The following is a 20353-nucleotide window of genomic DNA, read 5'->3' on the forward strand; positions in this document are numbered from 1 at the left end:
TAAGCATTGTTGAAGATTGGATGCGATCCAGGAAACTGGAGCTAGCGCATCATAAAACGGAGGTTATCGTGGTGAACAACCGCAAGTCGGTACAGCAAGCAAAGATCAGCGTCGGGGACTGCACTATTTCGTCAACGCGGTCCTTAAAACTTCTGGGAGTCATGGTCGACGACAAGCTCAAGTTCGGGAGCCACGTCGACTATGCCTGCAAGAAGGCTTCCACAGCTATTTCGGCATTGTCTCGTATGATGTCTAATAGCTCTGCGGTATATGGCAGCAAGCGAAGGCTATTAGCCAACGTGGTCCAGTCTATACTTAGGTATGGCGGACCGGTGTGGTCATCGGCGTTAGGTACCAAAAGCTATCTAGCCAAGCTGGAAAGCACCTATCGTCTCATGTGCTTGAGAGTGGCGAGTGCGTATCGCACAGTTTCACATGACGCAATCTGCGTCTTAGCAGGTATGATGCCTATTGGCATTATCATCAGCGAGGACGTAGAGTGCTTCAACCAACGTGGAACTAGAGGCATACGGAGTACCACAAGATCGGCCTCGATGACCACATGGCAGCGGGCATGGTCTAATTCCACAAAAGGTCGGTGGACACATCGACTTATCCCGGAACTATCTGGGTGGGTCAACAGGCGCCACGGCGAAGTCAACTTCCACCTGACACAGATTCTGTCAGGGCATGGTTGCTTCAGACAGTATCTGCATAAGTTTGGGCATGCGGAGTCCCCCGCGTGTCCCGAATGCGTGGATGTTGAGGAAACGGCAGAACATGCTTTCTTCATATGCCCTCGTTTCGCGGGCGCGAGAAGCAGCATGATGGCAGTGAGCGGACAGGACACTACCCCGGATAACCTAGTCCAAAAGATGTGTTCCAGCTCGGACATCTGGGGAGCGGTCAATGCGGCTGCTACCCAGATTGTACTCGAGCTACAAAACCACTGGAGAGCCGATCAACGCCGAATAAACAGCCTAACTACCATAGTCCAGTAGTTATCTAAGCGAGTGCATTAAGCACAATAGCCCCTCCCTGAAGTAATACCGATAAGGTGGTGCCAGGGGGGATTGAGGCTGGAGACTCGAGTAGGGTTTTAGTGGGTCGGGATCCTCACGCCCCATTAGGGGGGTCGGGATACCTAAACCCCACTCCCTGAGGTATCTTTTCAGGTGTCTGATAGTACCGTATCTTCTAAGGTGCTCAGCAGATTTCCCAACTCGTAAAAAAAAAAAAAAAAAATATATATATATATATATATATATATATATATATATATATATATATATATATATTTACATTTGCATTTGCACACTTGCATTTGGAACGAACGATAGCAGTTGTATAAGCTGTTGGATTTCATAAAGAGGGAATAAGGTAACCATTAACAAAGGGGAGGTTCAAAAACGTAAAAAGGTTTTTTGTAGATTTATGGGATTACCGGGAAATCAGATTTACAAGTAGCTGGAGGACAATATGAGGGGAACTGTCAAAGGGAGTAGATACATTAAAATGAAAAAAGGGTTTTGTTTCTTGCATTTTGAGAAATTTCGTTACAATAACAGATGTACAAATGACTGAGAGGCAAAGGGGCCCGAGTAACACCAGGCAATCAGCTAGTATTTAATATTTGTCATTAATACTTACTTATGTATCATTACAGACCACATCTAACACACCTTGAAAGCTCCTTCAAATTGAAAAATGATCATCCGATCTTCAATTAAATGATCGGTTAGGAGTAGATATTACACAACATCAATCAATAACGCAACAGTACGACAAAAAATTTATTTTAATCAACTGAAGAGTGGATATTTCTTTCATAAAGAAAACAGTTTTGAAAGTATATGCAATTTAATAAATTGATTCACATTTATATCTAATTACTATTTACATAACACATGTTTTCCTAAAACATTGCAACATTTAGTTAAGTAAGTAAATACGCTAAATTTAAATATCCAAAAACTATACACAGAAATCTGTTTAGATAAAAAATTACGCAACGTGGTATTTATAATTTGATAGTGCTTTTGATATAGATAAATAAGGTATTATAATGTTAGCAAAGTATCCGGCTCTTTTTCATAACTTCACAAGGCAGTTAGTTATTTGAAAATATAACTGATAAATGAATAGAAATGTAGTGTGAATCATTAGGATAAATAAGACATTTTAAAATAAACAGACCAACAAAGCGAGCGCCGCTGAATTATAAAAAAAAACACATCCAAAACGCTTAGTCCTAAGGAGGGTATAACATGATCGATTTTTCTACTCGTTCCGTTTATTGCTATTGTTTTTCAAATTGTTTTCTGGTGACATGAATACTTTGAAAAATAGAACATAAATTCTACCATTATATCAGTTCTATTCCTGCTGTACTTATAACGATTCGTAATCAGTTTCGATATTTTTTTTTATTTTGCATATATGATAGATGGACTTACGGAATTCATGTGCAAATTTAATGAAATGTTTGTAAGTCTTGCAGATTTAAAAAATGCCCAGCATGCTTTAAAGTGTGTACATATTTTCACAGACTGAAATCTCGAAATCATCGAAATAGATGTCACTGCCATGAGCCAACCGACACCAGAAACTACAGATCTACAGGAACCAACTCTTTCATGTGTCAAATCATTTTTGGAGATGCAATCTTTTTCATAACAGGTTTCTTTTGTGGTAGCAAAAATTATACAAGAAATATCAATCTTGTAGGTACGCTTCAAAATTTGTTTAAAAGTTTACATTTTTAGCAACATCACATACATACATTTGTGTCATAATATGAATAAATAAGGATTTTCAGAAATATTGACGTAAGAAGAGCAGGCATGTCCAAAAACTGCACTGTTTATCGCATTTGAACCACACTACCGATTGTATTTTAATCAGAACAGAGTACCGTGACAGCTACTAATTCTGCGCTTTTTTCTTCATATTGCAAATTGCATTGAAAACGCGAAATGAAAAAATCTTGTGAACAGTTTACAAGTAAAATGCCAGCAGTGAGCTGTCAAATATTTATGTTAACTTATTGCGAGTGTCAATCCCAATAAATTGACATGAATAATTGACGGTTCGCTACTGGGATTTTGCTTGCAAAATGTCTGCAAGTTTCTTGCATTTCGCATTTTTGATGCAATTTGCAATATAAGTATTTTTTAACATTGTGCATAACTATGATCATTGCGTTATTTTTTTATAAATGTCTGTTGAATATTACGCCATTATTCACAAACGGGCCATAATATTTGAGAGCGAAATAATTTAACGTGAAACTGAAAATATTTTATATGACAGAAAACATCGTCGTTAGCACCAACGCTAAGATTGTCCTTCTAGAAAATTAACAAATTTATGATCGAAATTCTTTGCAATGATCAAATTACCCAGCATAATTAGAAAGAATAATTAGTTTCAGTCACGTTTTAGACGAAAAGAGTGATTGCATGCATTGCTTTCTTTAGAAAAATGCGATGCAATAATGCGCAGATTTAGGCATAGATTTTTTATTCATGTTCCAAATTCTGCGCAGTAATGTATCCTACGAAGAAATCGCAAAAGAATACGCAACTTCACCCAAATAGCTGTGGTATAGAGGCATGAAAATTCAAGTAGAATCTTTAACTTGCATTGATTGGAATCCTGTGCTGTGTCTCGGGGTTCAAACCTACGAGCGCCATGAAGCCATGTCTTCTAATTTTTTTTAATGTCCAACCTCATGGGGCTGTCGGAGAGTGGGGACGTGGTTTCTATATGAAAACTCAATTTCTATTATTAGTCTAAAGTGTAATGTTCATTATGCAGAAAACCCGAATCAATTCGCTATTCGCGTTATCGAGAATAAAATATTTAAAATGAGGCTATCAAAATGATAATAATATTGCTTTGCCACCTGGACAGTACAAGAAGGCCGAATCATGGATTTAATTATGGTAATGGCTAATGCCGGATTTTTTGGTGTGCTTCCAGCGTATAAAGACATAAACAGCATGGCAGGAGTATTTATTTTCACTTTTTGGGTGCGCAGAATTAGAAGCAAACATGCGCAGAATTAGGAACATGGGCAAGAAAGTGCGCAGAATTAGGCACCGTGGATAAGTTTACAAAACGAAAAATTTACTCAATTGTTGGTATAATTCCCATATTTTTTACCAGATATTGTAGACCGTAGCTACACGTTGCTGCTATCCACGGTGTTAATTTAAATCTAGAATACTTAGAATAGCGGAAGAATCATAAATATGTCTTAACTGCGAAGAATATGGTACGTTCACGGTACTCGTGTCAAATGGAGAATACCAATACGAACCACCAGCACTGATGAACTGATATGACACTGGCATTTAAGTTTTGACACACATTATCTTTCAAGAAAGCGTTCACTTGCTTACAAGCGTACCTACGGGATAGAGATTTATGCGAAATTCAGTTTGTTTCAACGGTGATATGTATACCTAAATATTGAAAATGCTCCGGTTTTTTTTTGTGTATTGCACAAACAGATGATAAAGCTTTTTACATAGGCCTTTATTCATTCACTTGTGCTCCTAATGATTTTATTTTTTTTTTCGTGTCGGTCACATATAGTTAGTGAATGACATTCGGCTAAACCTGTTCTCTACTTTTCGACAATAAATAGCGATTCGTTATATAGTTCGTATTACTATTTAACGTATTTTGATTCAAATGTGTACGAACACATGTTTTCTAAAGAAAGTGTATGGGATGTCATATCGCCATGTCGGTTTATCGGTGCCACCAGTGCCGGTACGCGTACAATATTTTGACTATCGGTTTTTCCTTTTTTTTTATCTTCGTGACTGTACTGGGATGCACTGAGAGACTGACAGACTGTAGCAAGAAATTCCATTATAGGAGAGTTGTAAACCTTGATACTGATAAATATTTGTTTTATTTAGTTAATGCCATTGTTTATCTAACTTGATGAATGTTTCATATAGCATTCTTTCTCAGCTTTTCGATGGTGGTCTTGAAATTAAAATCGGTTGGGGGATCATGGCGAAAACGGCGATTTTTTGATAAAATCCAACATGGCGGCTAAATCCAAGATGGCCGCTAATTTTTTTTCACTTCATTTATAAGTCCTATCTCTCCTCTTTACAAAACCGTGTCGTTTGTAGTTTGTTTCATAGCAAATTTTCGAAATATCACAATTATATGAAAATTGGGAACCTTGCTACCAATAACTGGTTGTTTTATTCAGCTAATGTCATTGCACACCTAATTTTATGAATGTTTCTTGTAGACAGGCTTGGCATACACTTTTCGCTTTGGTTTTGCTCTTTAGATTACTGCTCCTCAGCCAAACAGAATTTGAAAAAGTGGTGTATAGGGCATTTGTAGAGCTAGTGATAAACAATAATATTGCTGAAGAAAATGAAGTTTTATCTTTATTATTTACGGCGCTGTAGCTGCAGCAATGCCGTTGGTAGCAAAAAGAGCGCTCTTTTTGCTACCAAGAGAGTAGCAGCCTTATAGCGCCATAAATACAAAATGCACAGTAATGCTTACTTCAGCAATATTGTAGATACAGCCCGGACTCGATTATCCGGGTGCTCATTTTTATTTTCAGCCCGATAATCGAATCATCATTTTTGGTACAAAATTTTTTTTTGGTAGGTCAAGTTTTTTGACTTTTAGGCATTAGAAATGTTTTATTTATTATTGATCTATCTTCCCAAAAGTTAGAAAAATCCTTTCTTACGATTTTTTCCACTGATGATTTTTTTGGTACAATATTATTTTTTGTATGTTATGTTTTTCAATATTTAGGTATTATAAATGTTTTTTTTATTATTGATGAATCTCCCCTAGTCATAAAATTCTTTTTTTTGCCATTTTTTTACTGATGATTACGATGACGATGATGATGATGATAATGATGATGGCGATGATGATTTTTAAGTAAAAAAATTGATTTCATCATCGCAGGATTTATTTTTGTTTTTTTCGCCGATAAAAGGGATATAAGAAAGGAATTTTGTAGCTTTAGGGAGGTTAATCAATGCTTGTCTAGTTGGAATCATCATGTAGCATGAAAATTATAACATTTGGGTTTAAAATAAATCAGTGAAAAAAAAATTTATTTTTCATCCGGATAATCGAGTCTAAAAACCCGGATAATCGAATCCCCGGATAATCGAGTCCGGCCTGTAATAACAAATTCTACAAACGCCCCATACATCACTTTTTCAAATTTTGCTTGGCTGAGATGCAGTAATCAAAAGAGCAAAATCGAAGCGAAAAGTGTATGCCAAGCCTGCTTGTAGCATTTTTTCTCAGCTTTCCTATGATGGTCTTAAAATGAAAAGCGGTTGGGGGCTCATGGTGAAAACGGCGATTTTTTGATAAAATCCAAAATTTTTACTCCATTTGAAAGCCCTGTTCTTCTTCTTTACAGAACCGGACCATTTGTTAGTTGTTTCATGGCAAATTTATGAAATATCACATGATATAGATTTCAAGGTTTGCTCAAAATTCAACTTTTTTTTGAAACTGTTAGGCCCCTTGGCGAACGAGCGGTCCACTATTTCGAGGTATTAAAACTGTAATTCTTATTTATTAACCATTTTCAACCAATTAAGCGCAAAAATTCCAATATTTGAAGACCTCGTGTCAGTAGTGGCTCCGTTTCAGCGAGAATTACTCATATACTGTATAGAGTAAGGAGGGGTAAAAGTGCGATGCGGGTAAAAGTGCGATTCAATGATTTATCGGTGCAGATTCCAAGTAAAATTTCTACATTGGCATGGATGGGTGGCTACTTTGACAGCTTGAATCTAACGTAAACTTTGCTTGCTTACGAAGCATAGTTGCTGAGCTATGTGCAAATGTTGTTTTAGGGCGGTTTTGATGTAATTTTTCATTATACGGCAAATACGATATCCACAGGAGGATATTACTTGTTGAAAATTTGCAGCAGCGTTTTACATCACTCACATATCTGTTTTGAAAATACGGCGAAAATAATTTACAAAATATATTTCGCTTTTCCGTAATTTAATCTAACCCCGCACTATGGGGCAGAACCCGAAAAAGCTCGGACAAAACCTCAAAATTTTTATTTGAGATATTCTATCAAACTTAATATTCTACGTATAGTAGACACATAATCTATAAGAAATATACATAAATTGTTTTAATAAGTAGTTTTTCAATAGGCATTAAAGAAGGTGAAACACAGTGTAAAAAAATTTTGGAAAGTGAACAAATAAATATCATTTAATCTTTTAGTATCTGGCTACCATGCTGCTTAAAATTCTATACTTTTAAAGGACAATTCACATTAAAGGGATTATAAACTAATAGTTTAGGTGATATTAAGACAGATTTTTTACTAGTAGGCTTTGTTCTGACGAAGTGTTTTAGAACAAAAAAATTGTTATTTATGTCAATTTTCAATACTGTGTAGAAAAAGATTTCCACAAATTTCCGCTCTGACACTACCATAGAATCAACATTCAAGGTGTTAACTACTAAGAAGCAAAAAATTAGCTGCTACTAGTTGCGATGTCCGGAGTTATTAAAGTTTTCCGAATGCATGTTTTCCGGCATTTTAGGCTACAAATTAGTAAATGCGCGCGCCAGTACGAAGTTCATTCCTGCTGTACGTTAAATAGTCATGCTTGTGTATGTAAGACATAGCATTATTATCGTTATGAGATACATCGGAGTCGATAAGGGGAATTCTGAACATTGTAAAGGCGACTACTCAACAGCTTTTTCCCAATTAGCTCTGTTTCAAGTCAAGTTGGCAGTAGAATATGTTCGATTGGACTTTCAGCTCGATTCAACTAGCCTCCATTTTGTTTATTTAGAGTCGAACATGTTGATACGTGTTTGCAGGATAAACAGATTGCTATACTCTGTCAGTTACTCGTTATTTTTTATGCCTTTTGCCAGGATTTGGCTGAGGCCGATGACAGCCTATCTCGCCACTCATATCCTTTCGCTGCGTATGGCCAAACTAATGAATTAAAAAAAATTACATGAATGCACTAAAGCAGATAGTAGGGTAAGTTAACCTATATAGTAAACCCTCTACCTGTAATGGACACTCGGATAAAATTTCGATATTTATTAGCTTATACTTCTTATTTCTGAGGATATATAACATGAAACAGACCGTACTAAACATAACACACATTTGAGTTGATAAAATTTTAGCTGCATTTCATTATTAATGCTTTAAAATTGACGTTTTCAACAAGTGGGTCCATTATATACAATGCAAAAAATGTCGCCATTACCGGACTCTCCCCATGCAAAATACACTAAAATTCCTATAATGGACCCGGTCGTTACCCAGGTAACCAGTAAGCATTTCCAATGCAATTTAAATGCAAGCCAATAAGCATTTATGTTGCCTTAAATGGTACTTAAATGCTATTTTGGCAAAATATGCGGCTACTTTACGGCTAGCCCTCTTATAGTGCTGACAATGCTTATTTGCAGCTAGTTACCGACAAGAATTTAAATAGAATTGTGGATGCCAATTCACGACAGTTATGCAGTCAAAAGGCTGATAAACAGCAACCTGCAGTATAAAATGCCAGGGATGCTAATAAACAACTGGTTTACTGCTTATACTAATGCTTATTGGTTACCTGGGTATTCTATTGTAAACCGCAAGGGTCCATGAAAGGAAAGTGGACATTCCAATCTGTTTTAAAAAATCTGTAAAATATAGATTTGCATCAGAAATTGATATATTTAGGCTTATTCGAAAGTTACTAATATTGTAAGTGCCATTGGTTGGGTGTTTAGCGTAACGAGTTCAAAATAATGTATAGAAAGGTCCACAAATGGTTGATTTACCCTATACCAGAATAATAATACTAAATTACTCTTGATATGCAGATTGTGATAATTTGTATAGGAGGTCGTCAGACTACCAATTTCGACTACTTAAAAAATGTGTTTGAGTATTTAAAATATTTATAACTTGATTCCCGTAAGTCCTACAATTTTGGTATGTTCAGTAACTTTACGTAACTTTACAAGACAAACAACTTTTCTGAAGACACAATATTTCTAGTCATTATTTAAAAAGTTAGATCTCAACGCCATCTATAGGAATAAAAATACAACTACTTAAAATTTACAGAAAGATGCGCAATTTTATTACAAACAATGTTGCTGAAGACAATAAAGCTTTACGAAGCATATGAAAGAAGTTATGAGGTTTTGTCCGAGCGCCGGATCAATCTGCCCCACTGTGCCCCGTCAAGCGCTTAGCGGGGTAAAAGTTCGATTCACGGACGGGGCAAAAGTGCGATTGATGGACGAGGCAAAAATGTATAGCTAATTATATACAGCTTTAGGCACTATATGAAATGAAAGATCTGCAGAAAACTGTGTGCTCTACAGATGTTGCACGAAGAAAAACAATGTGTTTCCGCTGATGAAACAAAAAACAAACGCTTCAAAAAGTTTCGATCTAACAGAGGCTGCAATACGCCAGCGCAAAATAGAAAAGGTGCAAATTGAGAATATTCCTTATCGAAACATAACGCAGATTGAAGATAATATGGTTTTGTTAGCTACTGCTAGGCTAATTTCGTGGATTCTAGCTTCGAACTTTTGCCCCGCTAGTGGGGTACAAGTGCGAATCTGCACTTGATCAGAAGAAAGAAAAATTTATTCGGCAAACCACTATTATCGCAGATGATTTATAGTTGAATGTGAAGACATTGAGTTACTGCATCACTATAAAATATATTATGTTGTTGCCCTTCTTTATATCTCACGAAAATTGATGGCAACTTCAAACATCGCACTTATGCCCCACCCTACTCTATTCATATAACACATATTTTATTATATTGCCATATACCATCAATAGTAAAGGGGAGGGAGCATCAGGGTATCGAATGAATTGAAGACTAAAAGAAGGATGTGGTACCCAGACCAAGTCATAAAAGGTCGGAGAGGATTTTGACGCGCCCTTCTATAGCATACAAATCATCACGCAAGATAAGTTTGCACGGCGAAGTTATGTATCTAGAAACCGGAGGTCTATGCAGGAAAGAGTGTCTTATATTCCCGTGGAATCATGTAAGCGACATTGCTTATAGATTCACCCAACCCCTTCCGGTCCTTCATGAGCAGCATAGACATAAAAGTTACTGGGTAGATAAAATTCGATTCTGCAGTAATTCTACTTGCATGCAATGGGAAACCCTTGAGTGGCTACCCCCATCCATACGGATTACCTACGAATGGCCGAAACACAAATGGCCGAATCACGAATGGCCGAAACACAAATGGCCGAAATAACGAATGGCATAATATATCAAATGGCCGAATCACGAATGGCCGAATCACAAAAGGCCGAATCACTAATGGCCGAATCACAAATGGCCGAAACACGAATGGCCGAATGTCATATTCGACCGAAAATATTCATAGCCTTCAACCTGCGCAAACATTGGGTACATGCTGTCCTTACTCGCTGCCGCTCGTTCGGACTTAACTAAGGGATAATCCCTAATAGACAGTAAACCTAGGAAAATGCATGCACCTAAATAGTAGTGGTTTCTGCGGGGGGGCTGCCCCCCCGCAGTGGCCGGCGCTTCCGACGGCGGGTCACCGGCGCACACTCGCGGCCTACGGCCGTCTCGCCCTGAATCATCCAGGAAACATATAAAGACTAATCTCAAGTTTTTAGTCTTGACCTTGAAATGCGGTCATACATATATATTAATATTTTTTGAAAGGTTCTACAATTGATGAAGGGACGGTAGGGGAAAGAATTGAAAATTTTTGGTGAAGGAGGGGAAGAGCGGAAAGGAAGGGGGGGTATTGGTAGCTATGCTTGACAAGTAGTCATTTTGACTCCTACCTTTTGTCCAATGCTGGAAGGTACATGAGTCGAACCAAGCTGTAATCTGAGATTATAACCGGATTCGAATCCACAACACCCGCCAGGGCATGTGGTTCGCTGGTACTTGTACCTTTGAACCAGAGACGCGCGACAAAAGGAGACCGCAAAATCCACTTCTCAAGAATAGCGACGTGTTTGGTTGGGTTATCGACACATATTGTGCCGCTTCCTACATCAATTGCAGATTACGGGGAAGGCTCCGTTCGGTAATCGAATAATTGAAAATTTCGGACATCACTAAATGCTTCTTATGCTTTTTTCATTTCACACAAAATATAATCAGTATACGCGGACTAAAACAACATTACTTGACCAACACAGACATATTAATGGCGGTAAAACGGCTGCGGGTTTATTGATAAAGTACTATTTGATGTTTTTATAATGTTATAAAAATTCTAGGCTTTGTCTGTTCTGCCTCAAAATCGGGTACAGGAGGCGTACGACGCGATGGAAGGAACGATGCCTGAAGAATTGGAGAATTTCCTCAGATATTTTCGGGATACTTACATAAGTGGGAGGAACGGGAACAACAGGCCATTGTTTCACCCCACTCTGTGGTCAAATTTTAAGCATGTCATTGACAAGCTACCGCGGACCACAAACAGCTTGGAAGCATGGCACCAACGATGGACAACCATTGTTGGTTCCAATCACCTGTCAATGACCAGGATCATCACAGAGCTGCGGGTGGAGCAAAAGGCGATAGAGGGGAACATCCTTAGAATTCTTCAGGGGGATGTTCCGAATTCGCGCCTAGAAATAGACGAAAAAATCTACTCGAAATGTGTTAATGCTCACAAAATGAGCAGCAAAAATTTTGTTGACGCAGTTGCGCTTTTATTAACTAAACAAAGGCGTTCGTAAAGCATGTTTTGTTTGTTTAATAGTAGTAGTTTGTTTTTTGTTTGATTAAAGTTATTTGTTAACTACTTGCCAATTCATGGTTTTTTATTGAATAGTTATTTAGGCATCTCGAAAAATTTCGGCCTTTTGTGATTCGGCCTTTCGTGATTCGGCCTTTCGTAATTCGGCCATTCGTGATTCGGCCTTTCGTGATTCGGCCTTCTGTGACTGTTATTGAAATTCGGCCATTTGGATTTCGGCCATTCGTGATTCGGCCATTTGTGTTTCGGCCATTCGGTACCAGCCCCATCCATACATACATACATTTGTATTTAATGAAATCAATGCTCCAGGCCTCCCAGTTGGTTACGAGGTACTGTGATGTGATTTTACACAGATATGAACTAAACAATCACAGACAACTAAAATCCCATCCACTCATCTGGCATACTCAAATAACAACCTTTTCCAAAACCTAGATCATCCTATATCATTTCTCACAACCCGATTCAGCACCATAAGTCTTGAGCAATACCAAGCCAAGCCGGGTGGCATCACCGAAAGGCTAACCACCTGCCAACCTAAATAAATCCATTGCAACATCGCTTAACAGAACCCACAATCGTCCACACATCATAAATAACCATAAGCAATCCAAGCGGATTGCGCAACGCGCAATCTGACACCTTATTTTGTTCTTTCCTTTACGAAACTCAGTACAGTCCACTTTAACCTATATATAACAGAACGAAGCCGATCTACGACAACGTGACGATGCGCGTCACGCGTAGTCAGTTTAGTCCGCTTTGTCTCTTTCCTTCCACACACACACCGACCCAAAATCAATCCACGATAGGCACCGCCCATAGTATTATGTAAATAAGTAAACCAATTTATGTAACAAAAATCCTGTGTAGACTTTCCATCCAATAAAACTGTTTGGAAGCAGTTCAATAAAGATGAATTCAATTGTTGACACGACATCGAACGGAGCATAAACACAAGTGTTTCAATGTGTCTCTAGAACATCCCACATGGCATACCGTGACGATTCTAATGATGAATAAGTCTAAAATGAAGTGATCGCAGGACAGTGTTTGCCGGGTGGATGGAAAAATTGTGAATCAAAGGACACTTTTTCCTTTTTGGAAATATTGCCGTTTCGACGAAAATTTGTGAATACCGACCGGTTAAACTCTAATGAAGAATTAGTTGAACATGGGTGATAAAGTGTGAAAAACGTTGTAAATTCTTTGGTGCTCATGTGCATTGACTTGGAGAATGGAGAACAAGTTGAACAGGGGTGATAAAGTGTGAAAAACGTTGTAACTTCTGTGGCATTCATGTGCATTGATTTGCTTGCTGTGAATAAATATCCCATGGGTATAACGAAGAACACACATCCCATTGCCGTCGTCGCCGTCACTAGCCAGCAGCAAACACAGTAGTAGAAGCAGTAGCATAAACATAATTTCTGTTTTATTAATGAAAACCTAGCCCAAATTGCGGCCGAAAAATGACCGAATAACGAAAAAGAAAAATAAAAGTGTAAAACATGATTATATCGGCAAAATACTAAGCGAAAAAACTACAATGGGGAACAGAGACTCAAAGGAACCGAAGGAAGAAATAATAGTGCAACAACAACAGCAGCAGCAAATTCAACCACAAGTACAATTAGGATACGGGCTCGGACCAACTCACGTAATCGCCGCTTGCGTAGTCATACTGTTAATCGCCCTCGGACTAAGGACAATCTGGAGGCTATTAACTAAAGAGATGGACAACAGGGTCCGCCGCGTCACCGTGTAACATGCGGAAACACAGCAGATAAGTAACTATTTTTAGGCCAAAATAATTTTTTAGGTAATCAGAACATTTCGAACTAATTATAAAAGACATTCTAGAAAGCAAAGAAAATATACCACCTATAACAAGTAATGCTACACCATAAATCAGAGTGTTCAATTTACAAACCTTTCGTTTTTGCAAACTAACATTATAAAAATATTAATAATATTACATAGACTAAGTTTTTTTTATCTTTTCTCTCGTAGTAAAGATTCAATTTACATTATATTCACTATATTAATGTGTCTCATATGGACAAAATCGAAAATAACATCAAAAAATTAAAAAACATAATAATTAACTTAAAGAAAGCGCCGAACAGACGCTATTTGCAAAAAACTTTGCTAAATAAGTTAGCATACATAAAACAAATTTACAACGACTCATTAGTATACATTGAAAACCTCCCAGAAAAGGAGATAAAATTTTTTTTACGAGCTATTAGAGAATTATATGCAGAAGCAAAACTTTTATTGGAATATAGGCTTCAGCATTTTAAAAAATTAATTTCGTTTAAAAATACAGCGCACACTATTTTAGCATTAATTAAATTAAATAAAAAACATATGAAAATGGCATCGGTTCTAGAAATAATTAAAACAGCCTCGACTCTTATTGAGCCGTACAATGGCAATACAGAAAAATTAAACTCTACTGTATCAGCCATTCAAGCATTGGTGCCAATAATTACAAATGAAAATAAAATTGCTGCAATCAACTCTATCAAAACTAAGCGGAAAAGCTCGAACCGCAGTCGGAGATAATCCAGATAGTTTGGAATATATAGTAGCTAATCTGATACAGAAATGCTCAGCAAAGATACTACCAGATGTAGTACAAGCAAAACTTAAGGCAATAAAACAGACCGGAGAACTGGTAAAATTTACCGATCAGGTCGAAAAATTAACATTGGAATTAGAGCAATGTTACATTGCTGAACAAATTCCGATAGAAGCCGCATCAAAATTGGCCACAAGTGCTGGCATAAAAGCACTAACAGAGGGCATTAAGAATTCAGTAACGAAGCTAATACTGAAAGCAGGTCAATTCAGCACTTTGTCAGTTGCAATAGGCAAACCCGTTGAACACGAAAATGAAGAGGCATCAGTCCTACACTTTAGAACAAACCAGACGAATGGAGGTAACAATTACCGAAACAATTATGGTAACAATTACCGAAACAATAATTATAATATAAATAATAACAATATCCCAAATAGGTACAATAGTAATCATAATACTAGATACCCACAACACAACAACCAAAGTAACAGAAATTATCAAAATCAATATAACCCAACCAGAAATAATCCCTCACGAAACCCAAATCAATTCCCACCAAGAAGAAATAACTATCACAACGATAGAAATTTTACTAGAAACAATTATACAGGAAGAGAGCCAACAAGAAACCAAATCTTTTACAATCAGTCGGGAAACGTAGGTTTCCCCCAGCAACAAGTTGGGGGCAATCACGAATTCAGTTACAGTATGGAACAAAACCACAACCACAATTACAATCAAGACCATATACACGCTCAGGAGAACCTTGTGCCCAACGAAGGAGTGACATTAACACGGGCCAGGGTGCACCAATAAAATCCAACTATAGCATACAAACGAGCATGTCTAATTTCATCCAAACAAACTTAGATATCTGTCCATCGAATTGCACTTTACTAGTAGACTCAGGAGCAGAAATTTCTGTACTCAAGGCTGATAAAGTATACCAAGAAAGCACGATTCGTACCAACGAACGATGCACTATAACAGGTATCAATCATCTTGCAATAAATACATTAGGAACAATAGCCGCGAACATTTCTCTACCAGAAAATATAACCCTTAGTCACCGATTTCAAATAGTAGAACACGATTTTCCAATTCCTACAGATGGTATTATAGGAAGAGATTTTCTCACCAAATACCACAGCAAAATAGACTATGATACGTGGACCTTAACATGCTATACCAAAGATGGTCATGTGGAAATACCAATCCAGGACCACATGAACCAAGATATATTGTTACCACCTCGATGTGAGGTGTACAGACAAATTGAGCTAAATAACGTAAAGGGAGACTATGTTCTCATAGCTAATGAAATCCAACCAGGCGTATTCAATAGCAGCGCCATAATCAATACAAATAATCCAGTGGCAAAATTTGTAAATACCACTGATAAAGTAGTCAAAATCACTAAGCAATTCAAACCCAAAATAATTCCTTTGGGTAGTTATCAGATATACTACTATGACAAAATAAAAGTAGACGAAAGAGATGAAAAATTGACCAAAGAATTGAACTTGAAACACACTAATGATCAATTAACCCAAGAAGTAACAAAGTTATGCACCAAGTACAACGACATTTTTGCGTTGGAGGGTGACAGAGGTGCACCGAGCAGAAATTACAAAACAAGTTGATAAAATGATGAACGACGGCATAATACGTCCGTCCACATCTCCTTATAACACACCAATTTTATTGGTGCCCAAAAAATCAAATTCCGGTGACACCAAGTACCGTTTAGTATGTGATTTCAGACAACTAAACAAGAAAGTTGTCGCGGACCGATTTCCGTTACCCCGCATTGACGATATAATGGATCAATTGGGAAGAGCTAAATATTTTTCGACGCTTGATTTGATGTCAGGATTTTATCAAATTGAGTTAGAGCAAGATTCCAAAAGATATACCGCCTTCTCCACCCACCAAGGTCATTACGAATTCAACAGACTTCCATTCGGACTATCAATTTCACCAAATAGCTTTCAGAGAATGATGACCATTGCTTTAAGTGGTCTTCCACCTGAATGTGCATTTTTATACATTGATGACATCATCGTAATTGGATGTTCAGTAAAACATCATTTGGCAAACTTAGAAAAAGTCTTTTTAAAACTTCAACAATATAATCTAAAATTAAATCCTGCCAAATGCAATTTCTTTTGTGCTGATGTCACATATTTAGGGCATCATATTTCCACACAGGGCATTCAACCCGACAAAAATAAATTTTCAGTGATAGCAAACTATCCAGAGCTACAAAACGCAGACGAAGTAAGACGTTTTGTTGCGTTTTGTAATTACTATAGAAGGTTCATACCTTATTTTTCAGACATAGCAGCACCATTGAATGCACTAATGAAAAAAAATACAGTTTTCAATTGGGACGAAAGCTGCGTGTCCGCATTTAATACCTTGAAACATGCCTTGATATCTCCTAAAATCTTGCAATTCCCAGATTTCACAAAACAATTCATTTTAAGCACAGACGCGTCAAAAGTTGCGTGTGGTGCAGTATTAGCACAGAAGCATGGAGACATAGAGTTACCCATTGCGTATGCAAGTAAAACATTTACCAAGGGAGAAAGTAATAAGTCAACTATCGAACAGGAGCTCACAGCAATACATTGGGCTATTAAACATTTCAGACCATATTTGTATGGGAGAAAATTTTTAGTCAAAACCGACCACAGACCATTGGTTTATTTATTTTCAATGAAGGAACCATCGTCGAAATTAACACGAATGAGACTTGATTTGGAAGAGTTCACATTTGATATTCAGCACGTACAAGGGAAAATCAACGCCGGCCACGATGCTCTCGGATCAATACGGATGAGCTTAAATCGTTACTAGTATTACCAGTAATGACCAGATCAAAAACAACCCGAGAATCACAAAAGTTAAAACAAGTCAGACAAACTAATGAAATTGATCACCTCAAAGTTTACGACTCTGTTAACAACATAGATGCTTTTAAACTACCAAAGTTGATAATTGAAACGCACAATCACAATATGACTATTACAATTACAACAAAAACGAAGAAAAGGGAATTAGCTCAAGGGCAATTTACCTATGTTAAAGGAAGAATCGATTATAAATTTATTGAAGAAATAAACGCAATGGCAAGAAGCCTGAATATAAAAAGATTAGCGCTTGATTATAGCAGCCAATTATTTGCATCAATGAACGTTCAATTATTTAAAGAGAGCTGCAATAAAATTTTAACAGACGTCGAAATAATATTATATAAAAAGGCCGAAATAATTAAAGATGAGCAAGAAATCATCAGAAAGATAGCAGAAAACCACTGTACCCCTTCGGGAGGGCATGTAGGTATTAATAAGCTACTGCAGAAACTAAGAAGAAATTTTTATTGGAAAAATATGAAATCTACTATAACAAACGAAAAACTGCAATGTATGTAAGCAAAACAAGCATCGTATCAAAACAAACGAGAGATTTATCCATACGACAACACCAGTTAAAGTATTCGATATTATATCAATCGATACTGTAGGTCCATTCACCAAAAGTAACAAAGGAAACCGCTATGCACTATCAATGCAATGCGACTTATCCAAATATGTAACAATGGTACCCTTAGTTGACAAACAAGCTACAACTATTGCTAAGGCTATTGTAGAAAATTTTATTCTCGTATATGGATGTCCATCAGTAATCAAAACAGACATGGGAACTGAATATAAGAACGAAATCTTCGAACATGTATGTAAAATGTTAGATATAAGTCATAGATTAGCAACAGCATACAACCCACAAACAATAGGCAGTCTTGAACGCAACCATAGATTCCTAAATGAATATTTAAGACATTTTGTGAACGAAGAAAGAGATGATTGGGACTCATGGTTAACATTTTAACATTTTACGCACACACTACCCCACACACAGATCACAACTTCGCACCATTTGAATTAGTATTTGGGAAAACAGCAAATTTTCCGACAAACTTCATACAAGAAACAAAAATAGATCCGATATATAATCACGAAAATTACTATGCAGAACTTAAATTTAGATTACAAAAGTCAGTTCAAACCGCAAGAAATTTACTAGATGAAAGTAAAAGAAATAGAATACAGCACCAAATACAAACAGCAAACCCTATAGATCTGCACATTAACGATCAAGTATGGCTAAAGATAGAAAATAGAAGAAAGTTGGATCCCGTCTACGAAGGACCATTTACCGTTATAACCATCAATCACCCAAATATCGAAATAGAAAACTGCTCAACCAAGGAAATCAAAACAGTACATAAAAACAGAGTAATAGTTATAATAAAAAAAAAATTGTTCAACATTAGCGTAGGCTAAAGTAAGGAATAGCTTAAACGTTACCAGCCATCCCTTACTCTTTTGGAGGGTAGGTGTGATGTGATTTTACACAGATATGAACTAAACAATCACAGACAACTAAAATCCCATCCACTCATCTGGCATACTCAAATAACAACCTTTTCAAAAACCTAGATCATCCTATATCATTTCACACAACCCGATTCAGCACCATAAGTCTTGAGCAATACCAAGCCAAGCCGGGTGGCATCACCGAAAGGCTAACCACCTGCCAACCTAAATAAATCCATTGCAACATCGCTTAACAGAACCCACAATCGTCCACACATCATAAATAACCATAAGCAATTCAAGCGGATTGCGCAACGCGCAATCTGACACCTTATTTTGTTCTTTCCTTTACGAAACTCAGTACAGTCCACTTTAACCTATATATAACAGAACGAAGCCGACCTACGACAACGTGACGATGCGCGTCACGCGTAGTCAGTTTAGTCCGCTTTGTCTCTTTCCTTCCACACACACACACACCGACCCAAAATCAATCCACGATAGGCACCGCCCATAATATTATGTAAATAAGTAAACCAATTTATGTAACAAAAATCCTGTGTAGACTTTCCATCGAATAAAACTGTTTGGAAGCAGTTCAATAAAGATGAATTCAATTGTTGACACGACATCGAACGGAGCATAAACACAAGTGTTTCAATGTGTCTCTCGAACATCCCACAGTACGACCTCACCTAACAAGCCAGTGGTCACATGTTCGTATCTCGACTGGGAGAGGCCGCAAGAGCCAATAGGATCGTAGCACTACTGTACTGTTACAGCTTGCTGCGAAGTCTCTCGTATAAAAACAGAAGGGTAAGTTGCGAAACAGAATTTGGCACCTAGGTTTTCCTTTATTTGAAATAAAAACATTCAAATGCAAGCGAATAAACATTTAAGTCACCTTAAATGTTACTTAAAAACTGTTTAGGCGAAATATACGGCTACTTTACTGTAAACCTTCTTATAGTGCTGAAAATGCTAATTTACAAGGAAATGCAGCGCAGTGCAAAACAACAAAGATATTTTTTAACCCTCAATTGATCAACCAAAAAATCTACGCAATCTGATCAACCAGGTACAGGTGTACCCACTTAGTAATTACATGACAAAAAGTGCTCCGATTTTGCTCCAATTTGGCATGTCTGTTCGGTTTTATTTGGCGCTTAGGGATTCCCCTTCAGAAGTCAGCCCTTCAGAGTGGTTCCAAAATTCATCGCCCTTGCCATGAGATCTTTTTTTTAAATTCATAACTTTTGATTCACTCGACCGATTTTAATAATTTTGATAGCAAATGAAAGATTTGATGATGGGCTTTTAAGAAAAACTGTAGCCTAAATGAGCTTTCTTACCCTTATTCTGCGAGGCGAGTGACGTGACTATGTTGCAGTCACCGCGAATCAGGTGACAATTGTCACCTAAGTGACTCGCCTTGTCACTTAGGTGACAAGGGTTTCTTACCTAGGTGACACGATTGTCACTTAGGTGACTCGACTCAACTCGACAATTGTCGTATTGAGTCATGTGACTCGCAGAATAAGAATGTTGGATCGAAACCCAAATTTTTGCT

The 20353-nt window shown here is 37.3% G+C and overlaps 1 protein-coding gene across 1 annotated transcript in view; it reads right to left on the reverse strand.

The window, feature by feature from the left end:
• Window positions 1-3056: 3056 nt before the first annotated feature.
• LOC128734087 (A-kinase anchor protein 1, mitochondrial) overlaps window positions 3057-20353 on the reverse strand; it is a 102967-nt gene continuing 85670 nt past the window's right edge. Inside the window, exon 6 of the transcript XR_008411967.1 lies at window positions 3057-8712. The gene's annotated coding sequence lies outside the window, so the exon portion shown is untranslated. The remainder of the gene's footprint in view (window positions 8713-20353) is intronic.

Source organism: Sabethes cyaneus, chromosome 1 (genome assembly GCF_943734655.1).
Source record: "Sabethes cyaneus chromosome 1, idSabCyanKW18_F2, whole genome shotgun sequence".
In the NCBI taxonomy this organism is placed as follows: Eukaryota; Metazoa; Arthropoda; class Insecta; order Diptera; family Culicidae; genus Sabethes; species Sabethes cyaneus.